Consider the following 17,515-nt stretch of genomic DNA (forward strand, 5'->3'; position numbering starts at 1 on the left):
TCGCCCCCCATATGCTCAGAGAGCTCTGAGGCTTGTAGAGAAACACATTTCCTCTTCAGGGATCTCATGACATGCTTTGTTTTCATGATCTAAGGATAAATGGCTGTGCCCCCTTTAGAAATTTCTCCACTCCAATGAAACTGGGGCATTCCCATCTGATCAGAGTGCATTTTAAAGGAGTGGAAGAGGCTGTTAAGTCAAGGCACAAGAGTTACTAACTCAAGCAGGCAATAAGTGCTCGGCAGCAGCCAATCAGCAAGACCATCTAAAAAATCTTTTTTAAAAAAAGTTTAATACACCTCCTTACAAAAGCGTTTGATCCAGACTAATTTAGGCACATTGAAATCACCATTATAAATATATTTATTTATTTCCCACCTTTTCCCCGGCTTAGGAATCAAGGTGGCTTACACACATAAAACAGAAAAGGCTAAAAACTTGGAAAAGGTAATCATTAAAACATAAATAAACATGAATAGAATAAAGATAATATTTAAAAGATCCATTAAAAACAAAAACAATAACGATGAAAACATCACAAATCATTGCAAAATGACGTTAATCATAATGAAGTCAAGCCCCAGTGATTTCAATGGGAATGAAGTTTCCATCTTAAAAGAGGCAACCCACCCCTCCCACACCTGGGTGAGAAAGAAAAGGAAATGCTTCTGTTGAGATAGTGATATAGCTGGGCACCATCTAAAACCAGGCAATATCAGCCAGTGGTTCTCAGTTTAAAGCCTGGCAGCTCCTAAGATTCATGGAAGGACTCTGTTCTTCACTACGTGCCACTTCCCTGCTGTAGCATTGGAATGCTTCATGAATTGGGGCCATTGTGTTGTGAGCCGGACTCTTGATGTCCCTGCTTCTCATCACTTCTAGTGACCAGGGATAAGGGCATAGACATCCACAGCTTGAGACTGTATACAAATAAGTCATGCGTAGAGCAGACATTAATACAACTAAGTTAGTCTTGTCCATTGGGTCTATTCTGAGTAGGACAAACATTGGTTACAACCCTCCATGACTTGTGTTGGGTATTTCCAGCAAGGAAATCAACTTGCTCCCCCTCCTGGAAAATGTGAAATGCACCCCTGTTTGCATCTCATAACATTCCTAATTGGGAGGATATACATGCTTCCAAATAGCCTCAGGTAAACGATGCTTCTGTTTCTGATTACAGCAGACTGTTGGTGCCAGGGATATTTCTTTTCCTATCATGCAAACAAACCTTCATCTTCATTTTCCATTTTATCTCTCACCCCCACCAATTTCTGGCCTTATGAATCCCCCCCTACTTCTCTTTTCCTCAGGCCTCTCTGCATTTTGAAAACACTTATTTATTATGGCATTTGGTTATTGCTCTAATATAATACCCTGAAGGGTCAGGTATATTGTGTTTACATCTAGTGCTGCCTGGTATTGGATGTCAGATGGATTTACTTGGGTTCCTCCAAGTGGTCTAGTTTGTTGTCATGCTTCTGTCTGCTCTCATAAAAGAAATAATGAACATGAAGATTCCCTCCTGAGCTGATAACCTACTTCAACTAGGGCTGAGTTGAATCTACTGTAGTTTAGGAGCATATTATAAAGCAACAAAAGTGCCCCCAGTTCCAGCATCCCCCCCCCCCAGTGCTGCCTGCAAAAACAAGCAACTCTCCCCACCACAACCCTTCCAGAACTTTACTTGTCCATTTACTTTGTCCTCTCTTCTTGTCTCTTTCAGTTGACTTACTTTGGTCTTTGTGATGTCTCTACATAGCCAAGTCAGGAGGGCTACATAGCTTTGTAGCATCTTCTGCTATGTAATCCCTGATTGGATGGGATTGCCCTTACATCCCAGGGTTTTGCAACTGATCTAGGAATAATTGCTTTCCTTCAGTTGACTTTATTTGTCCCCACTGATGTCATCACCTAGCCAAATGTGATTGGCCACATGGTAGATATGTGAAGCAATATCATGTTTGCCTTGTATCTGTAGCATTTGAGAGCAGCACAATCTGTTTTCGATCCATTTTGTGTTATTCTGATATGATTGATTTAGGTACTAATATGTTCTGTTCCGGAGCCATCAAACTAGGGTATTTTACTTTCATTATTATTGTCTTTTATGGAAAAGTCTTTTTGTCTTGTTGCGTTCCCCTACCTTCCCTGGAAGTAAGGTAAGATAAAGGTCTCTGGAAGTACCCTTTGTTAAGAGAGAAAAGAGAATGAGTGCTATGATTTTTAATTGAATGTTTTGAAAAAATATCAGTTGGGAATGAAGAAGGCAACTCTAATAATCTAACTCTACATTATATGCTTAAACTGTCTCACCTGATAAGCAACCTGGTCAATGAATTCTGCACCAGCTGAAGTTTCCAAACTGTCTCCAGAGGCAGCTCTATGTAAAACATATTGCAGTAATCTAACCTAGAGGTTACCAAAGCATAGACAACAGAAGTTATACTATCCCTGCCCAGATAGGGGTCCACCACACCATGCCACCAAGGCCACTTCAGCCTCAAGTTACAGCAAGTGATCCAAAGTACCCCCAAGCTGTGCACCGAGTCTTTCAGAGGGAGTGTAAACCCATCAAGAGCAGGCAACCTCCCATCTATCTGGTCTAGGGAACCACCTACTAACAGTGCCTCATTCTTATGTGGATTGAGATTCAGTTTATTGGTTCTCATCCAGCCCATTACTGAGACAAGACAACAGTCCAATGCCACACCTGCTGATGTAAAGAGGTAGAACTCTGTGTCACCAGCATATTGCTGACAACATGCTTCAAAACTCTGGATGCTCCCACACAACGGTTTGATGTAGATGTTAAACAGCATGGGGAAATAGCAGGGCTTCTTTCCAGCCGGAACTCATCAGAACTCAGTTCTGGTACCTCTCAGGTGGGCACTATTGCCATTCTAAGAGAAGAAGGGAAGTGCTCGTGGTGAGTTCCGGCACTTCTTTTTCTAGAAAAAATAGCACCAGATAGAATTGAACCCTAAGGAACCTACAGCTAGGTGAGGCCAACTCCTCCTGGCTGACCCACCCAGGTCTCAGTGATACAGACTAGATCAACCTTCTCATCCGTAAGCAGGATGAGGCAGGTCATACTCCAAGCCAACCTGGCATTATTCAGCAGTAGGAACCACAGACCCGAAGACTGGCTGATAGCAAAACCACAGTTCCCCAAGTAGGAGGAGGGGCTGGCACATGGCATAGTCACTAACTGCCTGTGTTGTGTGCCCCATATCGGACCTGCTCCACCTCCCACACCATACTGCCCCCTATCCTAAACTACTGTGATTGAACCCACCTCTGGTGCTTTCCCCAGCTCTGCTCCTCCCAGACACATCTCCTCTCCCTCAATAAAAGCAAACAACAACAACAAACAACCCCCCTCTAAATTACAAAACAGTTAAAATAATTAAAAAACAATTGTAACAGTGACTCTGCCTATGTTTCATAGCTCATGCCAGGAAATGCAGATTGGCTGTAGGTGCATAAGTCTCAAGATTACTGCTGCTTTCTGCTGCTGGGCTGGCCTGCCTGATGGTGAGAGGCACAACAGGTGCAAGGCTAGCAGAAGCGAGGAGTTAGCTGTAGATGGTAAGAGGATTGAAGTCTCTCCTCTTGCCCGCTCTCTCTTCTGTTTGCCTACTTGCCACAAACAGCAATCTCCTGGTTCCTGAATATGCAGTCAACTTCCAAGCTTTCCATGTCCCAGGCTAGCGCCAGAGTATTATGGTGACTCTTCACTTGAGGAACAGATGATGCAACACACACAGAGAGCTAATATTTTATGAGCCATTATTCCAGGGTCATCTTGTAAGGAATTAAATGAAATGGCAGTCTGCATTCAAACAGATGGCAGATAAAATTACTAATATTGGGAGGCGTGTGTTGAGAGCTCTTGTTTGTGTTTTCCACTGTATTGCAGATGTTCTGTGAAAGAGCTTTTGATTTTGTTTCACAGAAAGCATCAATGAATAAGAATTTTGGAAATGCAGGAATTCAAAATTTCAAGCTGCAGTATCAAATTAATGGATAAGATCTCTCCAAATTTGCGTCTCACTCACTCACAAATCAAGTTTCACTTTCTGTGATAAGTCAGCTTTCTTTGCCAATCTCACTTATCTCCTAAGCAGATAAACCCATGTTGCAATGAGGAAAAAGAACTAGTGGGAGAAAGGGCTCGCTTGAAACTAGGGAGGCCTCTCTTAACTGGCCCAGATTCTCGTAACAGAATAGCCACTTAAGCACCATACAAAAGTTAGAAACACATCACCAAAAATGAGGACACATAGTTGCATGCAGTTTAAATGGAAATACAGCTCATCTCACCATGTTCCATTTGCCCATCCTTGTATGTCAAAATGAAGGCTCCAAGAAACAGAGCTGCATATTCACATTTTACCCTACTTCATGCATATCTTACCTGATTAATTGGCCGGAAAAATGCATTGCAAAATTGAGAGAAGTGAGAATTTTGAAAGTGGGTTGTGCTTTGGTTTGCATATTGTTTTGGAAAGTGTTAATTTTCAGTAGATTTGCCTTGAAATGAAAACTGAGTTTAATTTCTCCCCCACTCCTAGAGAGAATACAGGAATTGATACACGTCCCTGCCAGCAGTATTTGCAAGGTGTGAGTTGTTCCTTCTGCTTCACTTATTGTATTTTTCCTGTTTATTAAACATGCTCAAGAACATCTGAGTGTGGCCTGATTAGTGGCATAAACACCTTGGGCAAGGATGATTCAGTCGTGCTAACTAGTACCCATTGTTCAGCATGACTCAGATCAAGTCACATATGTGCACAACCCTTTGAGGCTAATGTGCATTATACATGCTTCAGAAGGTCTTGTGCTTTTGTGGATCATGTGCAAACCTCCATGTCTGAAGACATTCTGTTTTCTCCAGATGATGGTCACATGTCATAATTTACAATCAGAATCACACTGGGACATAGGAATCTGTGTGCATGAACAAGGCTGTCTGAGGCTCAATAACTTTAAGAACAAGGATGTACCTTGTTGTTCCTTGCTTGTTTGCTTTGCTGAGCATTTTTCATAACTGACACATCACATTCCTGTTGTGAACAAGAGTTGGTGACATCTTTGAGCATTGTTAATGCATGTGCAGAGCATATCAATATTGTTTCCTGTTCCCATGTACAGACACATTTTATTGCCTGTGATTTTCCACTTTAATCTTTGTCAAATGTTTATGTTGGAAATATAGATTAAGCATTCGAAAGCCTGCATATATATATGCAAGTTCCCTTCTTTCTGCCTGTAGCCAATTTATTTTATGTTGTGAAATAGGATTTCATAGATAAGGATGGTATCAGTGCTGTACAGTACATCTCCATGTGGCTTACGGGTGTTAGAGATTGGAAATAGATACGGTTGATTTACCCAGATTGCCATTTAAAAATATCCTTTTCCAAGTCACATCGTACATGTATATTGATTGGGTGCGTGTGGGGAGAATGATTCAAGGAGAAAGGAGGGCACTGGCACCTTCCCATTCTCTAAGCTGTTCCCAAGAGAAACTCACAGATTGTTCACACACATTTACTAGAATTGAAGATCGCATCCTTAGAAACTTGCCTGTGGAAGCAAGTCTTCAATTATTGGTTATCATTGTGGCATAGATTACCAGACCATTACCTTGTCCAATGCTTATGGCGAGATGAATTCTCCAGCCTTTGGACTAGTAGAATTCATGCCAAACTCCTGAGCTATGGAATCTCTCCCTTAGATTCCCTAAAACTAGATCAAATCACTGCTCAAAGACTGATCCGCCAAAGACTGGATGACATCGATTTACAGCGAAATTATATGCTGGGGGGAAGTGTTTGTTCGCCCCAGAACATTGGTATCACTTTAACTTACTGCGTTCCATCATACCTCTCCTCCCTTTCGACTGTTGCCCATAGGCTGGCCTTCACCAAAGCGAGGTTTAACGTTTTTCCCTCCAATGTCCTGAGACATAGATTCTCAAAGGGCCAAGCCTCCGCCATGTGCGAATGTGATAAGGAGACGCCGGAGTCGCTTCAGCACATTATGTTCACTTGCCCCTTATTCAGTGTGCCACGGGCAAATTTGTTGGGATCAATCATACAGAAACTAGAGGGTACCCCACCAAAATTCCACCTTGCCCAAATCTTGCAGGATAAGGATACCCACACGGCCCTGAAAGTGGCTAGGTTCCTGGTTGCTGTCCTTACCCAAAAGCGTTGCCAAGGAGCACCACAAGCTAATTAAGGCGTAGTATGCCATTCCATCTTATAGTATTTTATTGTTATAGTAGTGTTTTAGCGGCTGTTTTTTCTCACGTGCACAAGCTGTTATTTATGTCTTGTTTTTATCTGTATGGGCCTACGGCCGTAATAAATTATTATTATTATTATTATTATTATTATTATTATTATTATTATTATTATTATTATTTTCACACACATTTCATATCCCTGTATACACTCCACCCTCCCTCCCAAATAGTGTGTCTCACAAGCCCTTGTGTACAGTGGGAATGGGCAAACTTCAGAATACTAAGCTATTGTTGCTGTTGGCATCTTTTCCATAGCCAAAGTTTCAAGAAAACAGAGTTATGTGCAAAAGACTCTAAAAGACTTGGGTCTCATACCACTTCATAGGATTCATAGCTTTGTTCCCTGCCCCAATAATCCTGGGACCTGTAGTTTCTTAAGAGCTGTTAGGAGACCCTTAACAAACTACAGTTGCCAGGATTCTGTGGGGTGAAGCAGTGGCGGACCTGCTGGGGGTCTCAAATTTCAGCTGCACCCTGTGCTGTTGCTGTGATTCATTCTTCTGGTTGGTGCTGGCCCATCAGAGGGCCTTATTGATAACTGCTTTCCATTTATGGAATGCCCTCTTTGGTGAGATGCATCTCTCTCTCTCTCCATTAATATTCAGAGATAAGTTTAAATCATCCTGGTTCACCTAGGCAGCTGATAGCTGAAATATAATGTTCCTGACAACCTTGAAATTAATAGCTGTAAGGATATATGATTGTGTTAACAACAACAAAAACTTCTATATTTGTATTGTTTTTCAGTTTTGTTCTTGAGCTCCCTTGGGAGGGAGGGATAAAAATTTAGATAGTGATGATTGTGTGGGAAATTGCAGCCAAACATAACTATGCATGAGTGCTTGTTAGTGCACAAAGGGTTTAAAACCACAGAGTTCTGTTTTTAGACTCAGCTAGGTCATGCCCCCTCATCTCTGTGAGGGAGGACATGAAGCTACTTCTCTTCCTATTCGTCATTCTCTTCCAGCCATATAACCAACCAGGATGGTCATGTCTGACCATACTTGAAACAATATGGTGTATTTTGCAACCAAGAGTAATCTACCTGTGTTCCCTTTGCTGTTGTATGGATGCATGAATTAGACCTTTGGATTTAGTAAGTAAAGCCTTTAAACTTAAGTTTGTGGGCTGTTCATTGCTAGAGGGGTAGAGAAAACGGGCAAGAATTTTAAGGCAGACTAAACAGAATTTGCAAAAGGATTTAACAACCTATATTCCACACTATGCTGCTTGTTAACTCTGAGAGGTTTTTTTTTTTAAAAAAACTCTGCTGTGGGCTCTCTCTCCCAGAAGAGTGTGCAAAGCTCCACATTTTGAAATCTATGTGCCCAGCTGTTTCTTTTGTTAATTACCCTCACATGGGTCAGATCTATTTTTTACCTCTATAGATTAATTGATTCAATTTTTATCCCACCCTTCATCCCAAAGGAAACAATTCCAGTTCATATGCAGATCTCTACTCAAATATCTTGTTGGAGGAGGAAGGCAACATAGATGGTGCCCACCTAATATTTAAAGTGGAGGGAATTCTAACAAGCTGTTGTTGATGATGACGATCTGAACTTCTTCACTGTTTTCTATGGAGAGCTGTCTCTTCTGCTCTAGAAATGGGTGTGCCCGTGGGTGGCGAGGAGGCAGGTGGAATCTAAAGGAATTGGAAGTTGTCAGTCTGACAAGGGAGAGGAGATGCATGCAACGAAGTCAAAGAACTCGCCTTTCTTTACTGTACCCTCCTCCCTGCTAAATTGCAATAAGGCACTCAAGGTCTAGGCTGCCAGCCAACCCTAATCTTTAGCCCATTAATGCTATAGAATAACACAGCAGGTGGGGAAGGTTAGGGGGCTTGGAAAAGCCCACAACATTTTAATGACATGCCCCCACTTGCCTCATTCTGTACCTGAAGGGGATCTGCCTGGTCAGCTCTGGATATTCCAGTCCTGAACTCAGAGCCCCTGGTGACATCAGAACAACTTTTCCCACACATATAACTGTTCATTATGCTGTGCTGTTTTATACATTGGCTCTACTCTCATTTCCCTCAGCCAAGTGCTTTTTTCCAAATAATAAGATGACTCTAATAGGATAGTAACAGACACCACAGCATTTGGAGGAAGCTTAACATGCCATTTTAGCTTTTTGATTCGAGCTCAAGCATTGGCAGACATTAGCACAGAGCCAGAGTGGATGATGAGGTTAGAAATCCGGCTGAGCCATTTAATTTACTCCTTTGGCAGGCTTGCTTCTGGGGACTGATGGCCGCATTAAAAACAAAAGGCATTTGACTGCAATCACTTCAGCTGCTCTTGATTTGTAAGCCTGGCTACAGTTCCACACTGTTCTTCAGTGGGCCCATCACCTCTGTTTTAAATTCAGTATTTAAAGATGGGATTGGTTGCCAGGGAAACCACTGGCTGAGAAAAGCAGGGGAGTCTTAACCTGATGTGTCAGAGCATTGCTAGGAAAGGCGGCACACACACATCAGTAAATAAAGAAAATTGATGCCTCTGGCTTCTGCCCTCTGAAGCTATTTGCTCGGCTTAAATCCATTTTTATGATTTTCCAGAATTTATGGATTATCAGTTCCAGCCTCTGAAATGAGTACACGTTTAAAATTTCCAACATTTTGTTTCACTTTTGGAAGCAATTTAGAAATGCAGGAATGGTAACACAATTTAAGACATTTTTGAGTCAAGAACAGATTACTGTACAGGATGGAGTACCAGTAATTTTAGATTAATATAGGGCCAAAGTGGCCCTCCAGGTCTTTTTATCTAGCCCTTTGTACTCCCCCAGTTTATTGCTCCACCCACTTTTGCATTTGACCCACCCCACCACTGGTCTGTGGCCTCAGAAAGGTTGCCCAAAAGGGAATATGATTCTTGGGCTGAACAAGGTTCCTCACAACTGGATTAATACTTTTAGGTGGCCTTTTCATCATGACTAAACTTAACCCTTGGAAATGTGTGTGTGTGGGGGGGGGGTGTTTTTGTTTTGGTGATGGCATCAAAAATACTTTTCTATTCAAAATTAGGGGGAACTGATTTACTAGAGTCCTGGAGCCACTAAGTCTGCAACAGCACAATACACACACTGGCTGAGAGGCTGTCTACTTTTATAGGGATAACCCAAGATGAGTCACAAGTCACAGTGATTTAGCAGTTTGCTGTTAAGAGTTAGCAGTTAGCAGGCTTGAATGATTGTGTGGGCCTTGTAGGCCTTACTGCTTCTGCTCTCAAGAACCTTTGTCTCATGACAGTTTCTTCCTATCCATTTCATCCTCCCAACAACCCAATGAGCTAAGTAGGCTCATCTAGCCTACAGTGAGCTTCATGGCTTGGCGATTTGAACCGTGGTCTCCTGGATCTTGATCCAACACTTTAACCACTATGCCTCACTGGCTGTACTCTGCTGTCTGATTTGCTCCAGGATACCACCTTGTTTGATATGCAATCTGCTGTAGACCGGCAGCACTCCTGTAATTGATCAGGAAATTTTGCATTCACTCACACTTTTCTTTGTTTGCCTGTAGAGATGTTGTCATGATGCCAGCCATGAAGTCAAATTCTGGATGTTGTTGCTGAGGTCATGCAGAGCTGGCCTGTCTTAACTTTTGATTTCAAAGGCAGCATGGTGTCTGCTGTTACATGCCAGATCTTTGACTGGCTATACGGAGTCATGATTTAATTTATAGATTTATAATTTATAATTTATAGATCTCTAGGCTGTAGATCAATGGTAGAGCATCTTCATTGCATGTAGAAGGTCCCGGGTTCAATTCCCTGCATGTCCAGGTAAGGCTGGGAAGACCTCCCCTTTGAAATCCATAAGAGTTGCTGCCAGTTAGTGTAGACAGTACTATGCTAGATGGACTAAGGGTCTTACTCATTATAAGAAAAGTCCCTATGTTCCTAAGCCCCATTTGCCTGGGATTCTCCATGTGACCAACTGATGAAGAATAATTAAATGGGTTGTAAGTTTTACTCACAGTGGTCCCACTGAAATCAGTGGAACTAAGTTAGTCATTTTCATTAATTTATCTGAGTTGGAGTAACATTGGATAACTATTTTCAAAAGCAACAACAGTTAAGACAAGCAATGGGAAGATTTACAACAGACACATAGTCTCATAATGTGATTCTCTTTCACTCAGAAATATCACACACAAGCACCATATTTGACCCAAAATAGAAAAATGTGACACATTTAGTGTAGCTGTGATTTAGGTATGTGTATCATGAGGTAGCAAGAATGCAGGAAGAGCCGCTGTATCAGGCAAATGTCCCATCTAGTCCAGGATCCTGTTCTCAGCAGCCAGATGTCTGTGGGAAACCTGTAAGTAGAACCTGTTGGGCCGTTTACTTTTCGATACACAGTATAGCGATCTCAGGATTTTCAAGAAATGAGATCAGCAAAACAAATAGGAAGAGATCCACAAGACTTTTATTTGGAAGAGAGCTTGGGGAGAAACTGGCGAGGAGCCCAGGACATTTCACTATGCTACAAAAAGAAAAAGCCCTGTTGATTAGACTCTTCATCTGTTTAGTGGCTGTTTTAATTGATCCTGTACCACTAAGTGCTGGAGAGGTGGTGAGTTTCTCCATATTTATTTACAAAAACCAGCAATTAGCAAGTCATGGAACAAAGTGGCAGGTGTTCTTGCAAAGGTCACGTGGAGGTGACATCTGTCATCACCTTTTCTTTGGAAGTAGACATGGTATCACACATTCCTTCTCTTGTTTCATGTCTTAATAAAACATAGCCAGCCCACTGGCTTGTTTTGTTCTAGTGGAAACCAAGCTATTGTACATGCATAAATTATTGTTTAAAAGAAAAGTGAACAGTGTCAGCTTAGCCTATTTGTAAGAAGTTGCCTGTTGCTGGATGTCAGAATCTGTGGGCCATTGCTGCATCACTGAGGGTTCTTGTTATAAGAAGGAATGTAGGCTGTTCAAGCCAGGAGGCAGTTCAGTTGCAACTGCCCAGAATACTCCTCTTCCTGAAGAGTCTCCAAGGAACCAACCTCGTGCAATCTTGATACCATGGTTGACAAGTAAGGGACAAGTGGGGGAATTTGTGGCCCTCCAGTTGTTGATAACTCCAATCATCCCAAGTTTAGCATGGCAAATGGATAGGGATGGTGTGAACTGAAGTCTAAGAACATCTGGAGGGCTACAGGTTCCTCATTATCACTATGGCTGTTAACCACAATAAACCCTCAAGGTTCAAAAATAGTATACCACTGAATTAGATTTGCTTTGGACAACAGTAGAAGACACCTGTTTTTTTCACACCCAGGCTGTGGACATCCTGGAATGGTCTGGAATGTGGGGAATGGATGCTAGACTAGATGGACAGTTGATCAGATCCAGCAGTACTCTTATGTTGATTAAAAAAATTCATTCCAGTAGCACCTTAGAGACCAACAATGTTTGTTATTGGTATGAGCTTTCATGTGCATGCATTCTTCTTCAGATACCAAATAAAAAAATTCCTTCCAGTAGCACCTTAGAGACCAACTAAGTTAGTTATTGGTATGAGATTTCATGTGCATGCACACTTATCTGAAGAAGTCCCATGGACTGCAAGAAGATCAAATGTATCCATCCTGAAAGAAATCAGCCCTGAGTGCTCACTGGAAGGACAGATCCTGAAGCTGAGGCTGCAATACTTTGGCCACCTCATGAGAAGAGAAGACTCCCTGGAAAAGATCCTGATGTTGGGAAAGATGGAGGGCACAAGGAGAAGGGGACGACAGAGGACGAGATGGTTGGACAGTGTTCTCAAAGCTACCAGCATGAGTTTGACCAAACTGTGGGAGGCAGTGGAAGACAGGAGTGCCTGGCATGCTCTGGTCCATGGGGTCATGAAAAGTCGGACACGACTAAACGACTAAACAACAACAAGCCTTTGGGTGTCCTACCTGAAGTAAGTGGTGGTGGGTAGCTTCTTACAAAATTCAGAGCTCTCTGTTAGGCAGGTCATGTTACACATCAGAAGCTTATCTTCCCCCCTCCTCCTAGTCTTATGGTTTTATGTGACATTTAGAATCAATGAAAATTGTTGCTCTGCACGATTTTTTTTTAAAGAGGAGCAAAAGTAAAGGAAGCAAGAATATATGTATCAGGTGAAATTACCTAGATGATGGGAGATGAGAGGGAAACAGAGAGATTTGACCTTGTTCTGCACTTAGAGGTCACATTAGTAATGACAGACCATTATATCAGATCTGAGTCTCTTTTGCTGTAGAGTTGATTGTGTGCGTGTGTCGTAGGCCAACAAGCTGCAAAGAAAGGAGAAATTCTGTGAGCAAACAACACAGTGATGAATTCGAGCCGTTCCTACCAGGCACAACAATACTGTTTTCCAAAGAGCAAGATACAAAGATTTTCCTTTTCAAAGGAGTTGAACAAGGCAGCGTGAGAAAACAACAATGTGAGGCGTTTCAGATTGCCTAATTAGAAATCTGAAGGTTACGAGGAATGTTGGGGAGGCATGCTGCACAGATGAAGAACCTTTGCTTCTCTTTGTTCATTTTCACAGGCAGAAATGGAAGACACTGAATGTTTCCAAGATGCTTTCATTTCTGCTTGTTCACCTCAGCAATCAAGCGCTGCAGATTTCACAATATTGAGGAAATTTAGAGAGTTGTGGAATGAATTCTAGCTTACATGTTATCTCTCCTAAGCCATTCAAACACATTCATACAGTGGGGGCTAATGTATTAGGGCAAATGGGGCTGCCATCAGCTCTCACTTACCTGCCTCCTTAACTGCAACCAGTCCAGAGGGTGGCACTGCTTTTCAGCTTCCTTCTCCTGGATCTTGCCAGCCTGTGCTCAGGTTGGGTAATTGTGTAAATATAACCATATATGTCTCTACTGCCCTTCATTCCCAGGAAACTGGAAGTCAAATAAGCGTTGGTACCCCTAGAGTTTCTCTCTACTCAGAGATTGGGCTGGTATGTAACAATATATTGTATTTTTCGCCCTACAGGATGCACTTTTCCCCCTCCAAAAATGAAGGGGAAATGTGTGTGCGTCCTATGGGGCAAATGCAGGCTTTCGCTGAAGCTTGGAGAGCGAGAGGGGTTGGTGCGCCCCGACCCCTCTCTCTCTCCAGGCTTCAGGAAGCTATCCGTAAGCCTGGGGAGCCCGCGGGAGTTCCCGCAGGGCTCCCTAGGCTGCGGATAGCAGCCTGCTTGCCCGGAGCGCGGGGCGCACTGAAGCAGAGCGCCCCACGCTTTGGGAAGCTATCCGCAGGCTGCTTGCCCAGAGCGCGGGGTGCTCTGCTTCACAGCTGGGGGGGTTCTTTATTTCCCCCCAAAAAAACTAGGTGCATCCTATGGGCCGGTGCGTCCTATAGGGCGAAAAATACGGTAGTTATTGTTTATTTTATGGTTGAGATTCCTGCATTGCAGGGAGTGGACTAGATGATGCCCAGAGGCCCATTGCTATAATTCTATGATTCTAAGAACACGGAGTGGGGTGTATCTAGTGTTAGGGGAGGGGTAGTTATGAGTTACTGGCCTCTGCTGCCCCAGGAGGTGCTATGCTTCTCCAGCAGTTTAACTACAGCCTTGGAGGTGCACCCCATTATCTCTTGACACAGACGGATGCCAACAGGAACATGGAGACAATGGGAAGAAAGGCTTCTACAGCACCATGGATAGCTCTGTGTTAAGGATTCGTTGTACCCATTGCTACTTATGCTTAGAGTAAACCCATTGGAAGTGAGGTGGGCTATTGGGTTGTTTTTGTTATATTATATATTTTGCATTCTTATTTTGCATTTTTCTGTTATTAACCACCCTGGGTTCTTCAGATGTGGGGCAGTATGCAAATGTAATAAATAAAACAGATAAAATAAAATCTCAGTAGCCAGCTTCAGTGAAACGAACCTCTTCATTTAAAGGGGCCCAGCCTGCTGTAGGAGTTGTTGATGCCAATGGAGCAGGGACACTTTGGTTCCAGCAGGGCTTCTGAGTTGGTTTCTTCAGAGTAAGAGGTGAGTAATGCAATGTCCTTGGGCTTTTCAGGTACTTTCACAACCAGTTCCTCTTGTACAAGTGCTTCTGGTTTATCTGGTACATCTGGAGTTGGTTGTGGAGGCAATTCCATCTCTCTCTCTGAATCTGCAGCCGCATCCTCTGAAGAGGAGGTTGTACAGTTATTCTTCAACTCCAAGCCTTGTCACATATTCTGTTCACAAACGTTTCCATAACATTGCCCGCTATGCACTGTTGTTACCTCCTCTGCCCATTCTTTTGTATCATCTCATCCATTCTTGATTCCTTCAGTTATTCCTCAGAGGCCTTGTTTCCCATCCATTTGTCTTCCTTTAAGAACTCTTGGTTCTCAACCACAATGCTCTCTTCAATCTATCTTCTTCTCAGTGTAAATACCTGGGGAGCAAAACTTGAAAACAACTTTCCTGCTGTGAATTGGCATTGAGTTATATGGTGTGGATGGTGGTTATATCAGGGAACACAAGAAGCAGTTCTGTGAACAGGGCCCAGGCTCATTGATTTTCAATGAAAACTTCCTGAGACAAAACCAGTGGAACTGCAACAGACCATCTGACCCCTATATTCTGCTGTCCACAATGATGTACTTCAGAATCCTTTGACCAATATATAAATGAATGAGTTAGCTACTGTTGACATAGAAGTCATGGCAGTCTATGTTTTCTGAGTACATTAAGGATCATGATGTCATTGAACTGATTAATCATAATTTAACTTAGTTTTGCAGTACTTCAAGTTCTGGTTTATTTTCCCCAGTTTGACACCTGCTGGTCTGAGTGCATGAATTTCCACCTCATGCTTATGTGTAGGAGTAGGATATTATATTTTTGAAAGGCAGGGATAGATGGAAGGAGAAGTCCATTTTAAATAGATTTATACATGGAATTTGACAATTTTGACACAATCAAGATTTGCCTGCTATGGTCTGCCTGTTTCATCAGGTGAGTGCTTATGTCTGAATTGCTCATGCACTGTCAATTAAAAACCAGAAACAACCCCCTGAGTAATTACATGTAAAAGTATATGTAAAAAAAAATACTTACATGCATCCGTTTATATGCCGTTTACTTTAGGAAACATGAGGTGCATATGCCTTTGAGTAAGTTATTATGTCTATAATAATGCAGATAATACATAAGAATTGTTCATATTTTTAGGAATGAGGAACTGGTCCTCATTTTTCATTGAGATGGGAATCTATGTAGTTCAACTCAACTTTAAGAGTTTTTTAGAAAATCCCATCACTAAAAGCAGAGATGGAGAATTTGTGGCCTTCTGTATCTTGTTAGAGGACGTCAGCCTCAGCAGGGATTACGGGAGATGGTACTAAACATCCGAAGGGCCACAGGTTTCCCATCCTTGGTGAAAAAGAAGGTGGGAGTCTTAAGAAAATCTTTTTAAAGATGTATTGAAATTTTCCTGTTTATGTTTTGAATTAATTTAAATAGGTCTTTGCTATGTCAACATGAGAACGCTTGTGGGATGCTCTCCCCAGGGAGGATCGCGTGGTGCCTTTGTGACACTGGGCAAAAACATTCCTCCCTGACAGGTTGACTCTCAGTAGCCGGGGCAGGAGCAGGGCAGGTGTTGGCTCAGGTGGGCTGGGGCAGCTTCTCCCTAGTTCAGGGACTGGGAACCTCAGGCCCGCCAGACATTGTTGGACTCCAACTCCCAGCATTCCCTGACCATTAGCTGTGCTAGCTGTGGCTGATGGGAGTTGGAGTCCAACTCTCTTTCTGTACGCAAGCCCATTTTCCTTGAAGCAAAGTTGCTGCTGCCACCCCAGTGGGCATTTTTTGCCAGCCTTGCCTTTTGCCAGCTCAGTTCGGAGGACGGGGACTCCTTTGCTACCTCTTCCAAGCATGTGGCCAGTTGGCTGAAGCAGCCCTGGAATTGCATCTTGACTACCTCTTCAAGCTGGTTCTGCATCCCAGCAATGGGGCTGCTGCCGCCGCCGCCGCCGCCTTCTGACATTGGTCAGACCTGCTTGGTGGTTCCCCAAACACATGCGCATTGTGGTCGTCTGCTCTGGAAATTTACTGCTGATGTGCCAAGGCAGGTGCTCCTCTGTTGCAGAGCCTCTCGCCAGAGCCATTCTTCCTGGGATCTTGAATTTGGGGAGCACCCGTGACCTGTGAATCTCTGCATTTCTCTGGCTACCCCAGAAAGAAACTTATTGGGCCACATTCCTCATTCCTGCCTTGGCAGACATTTGGACAATTTGCCACCCTCTGATGGTGCCCTTGAGTGGACAGTTTTGGCTCGCTAGTCCTCTTCTCCCTGGCCTTTGGCTAATTAAACCATCTATGGCCTTTTAAACTCGTGTGTGTGTGTTGTTTTTGTTTGCTACTATGTTATGTATTGTTGTGTTTTTATATTGTAAACCACCCTCTGATCCTTGGATGAAGTGGAGTATAGAATTTTAACAAACAAACAATTTATAACCCACCCTTCATTTGAGAGCCAGCGTGGTGTAGTGGTAAGAGTGGTAGACTCGTAATCTGGTGAACCGGGTTCGCTTCCCCGCTCCTCCACATGCAGCTGCTGGGTGACCTTGGGCCAGTCACACTTCTTTGAAGTCTCTCAGCCCCACTCACTTCACAGAGTGTTTGTTTTGGGGGAGGAAGGGAAAGGAGAATGTTAGCCGCTTTGAGACTCCTTAGGGCAGTGATAAAGCGGGATATCAAATCCAAACTCTTCTTCTTCTTCTAGGTACCAGGGTAAAGGTAAAGGGACCCCTGACCATTAGGTCTAGTCATGGGCAACTCTGGGGTTGCAGTGCTCATCTCGCTTTACTGGCCGAGGAAGCCGGCGTACAGCTGCTGGGTCATGTGGCCAGCATGACTAAGCCACTTCTGGCGAACCAGAGCAGCGCACAAAAATGCCGTTTACCTTCCTGCCAGAGTGGTACCTATTTATCTACTTGCAGTAGACGTGCTTTCGAACTGGTAGGTTGGCAGGAGCAGGGACCGAGCAACAGGAACTCACCCCGTCGCAGGGATTCAAACCGCCGACCTCATGATCAGCAAGCCCTTGGCTCTGTGGTTTAGACCACAGCACCACCCGCGTCCACCAGGGTAAGGTACAACACATTAAATGAACAAATGTAAAATAGTCAACCATAGAACAGAATTCATCAAAAAAAAAAAGGTAGGCAGGCAGCTAAAGTTGGAAATA

At 43.2% G+C, this 17,515-nt stretch overlaps 1 long non-coding RNA gene across 1 annotated transcript; it reads left to right on the forward strand.

Moving 5' to 3' along the window:
* Positions 1–14,019: 14,019 nt before the first annotated feature.
* On the forward strand, positions 14,020–17,179 carry LOC309523531. The gene is made up of 3 exons (XR_014215441.1): positions 14,020–14,319; positions 15,095–15,279; positions 17,051–17,179. It is a non-coding gene; the product is annotated as an uncharacterized lncRNA (long non-coding RNA).
* Positions 17,180–17,515: the final 336 nt, after the last annotated feature.

This window comes from Podarcis vaucheri (genome assembly GCF_965113315.1).
Source record: "Podarcis vaucheri genome assembly, chromosome: Z".
Lineage (NCBI taxonomy): Eukaryota > Metazoa > Chordata > Lepidosauria > Squamata > Lacertidae > Podarcis > Podarcis vaucheri.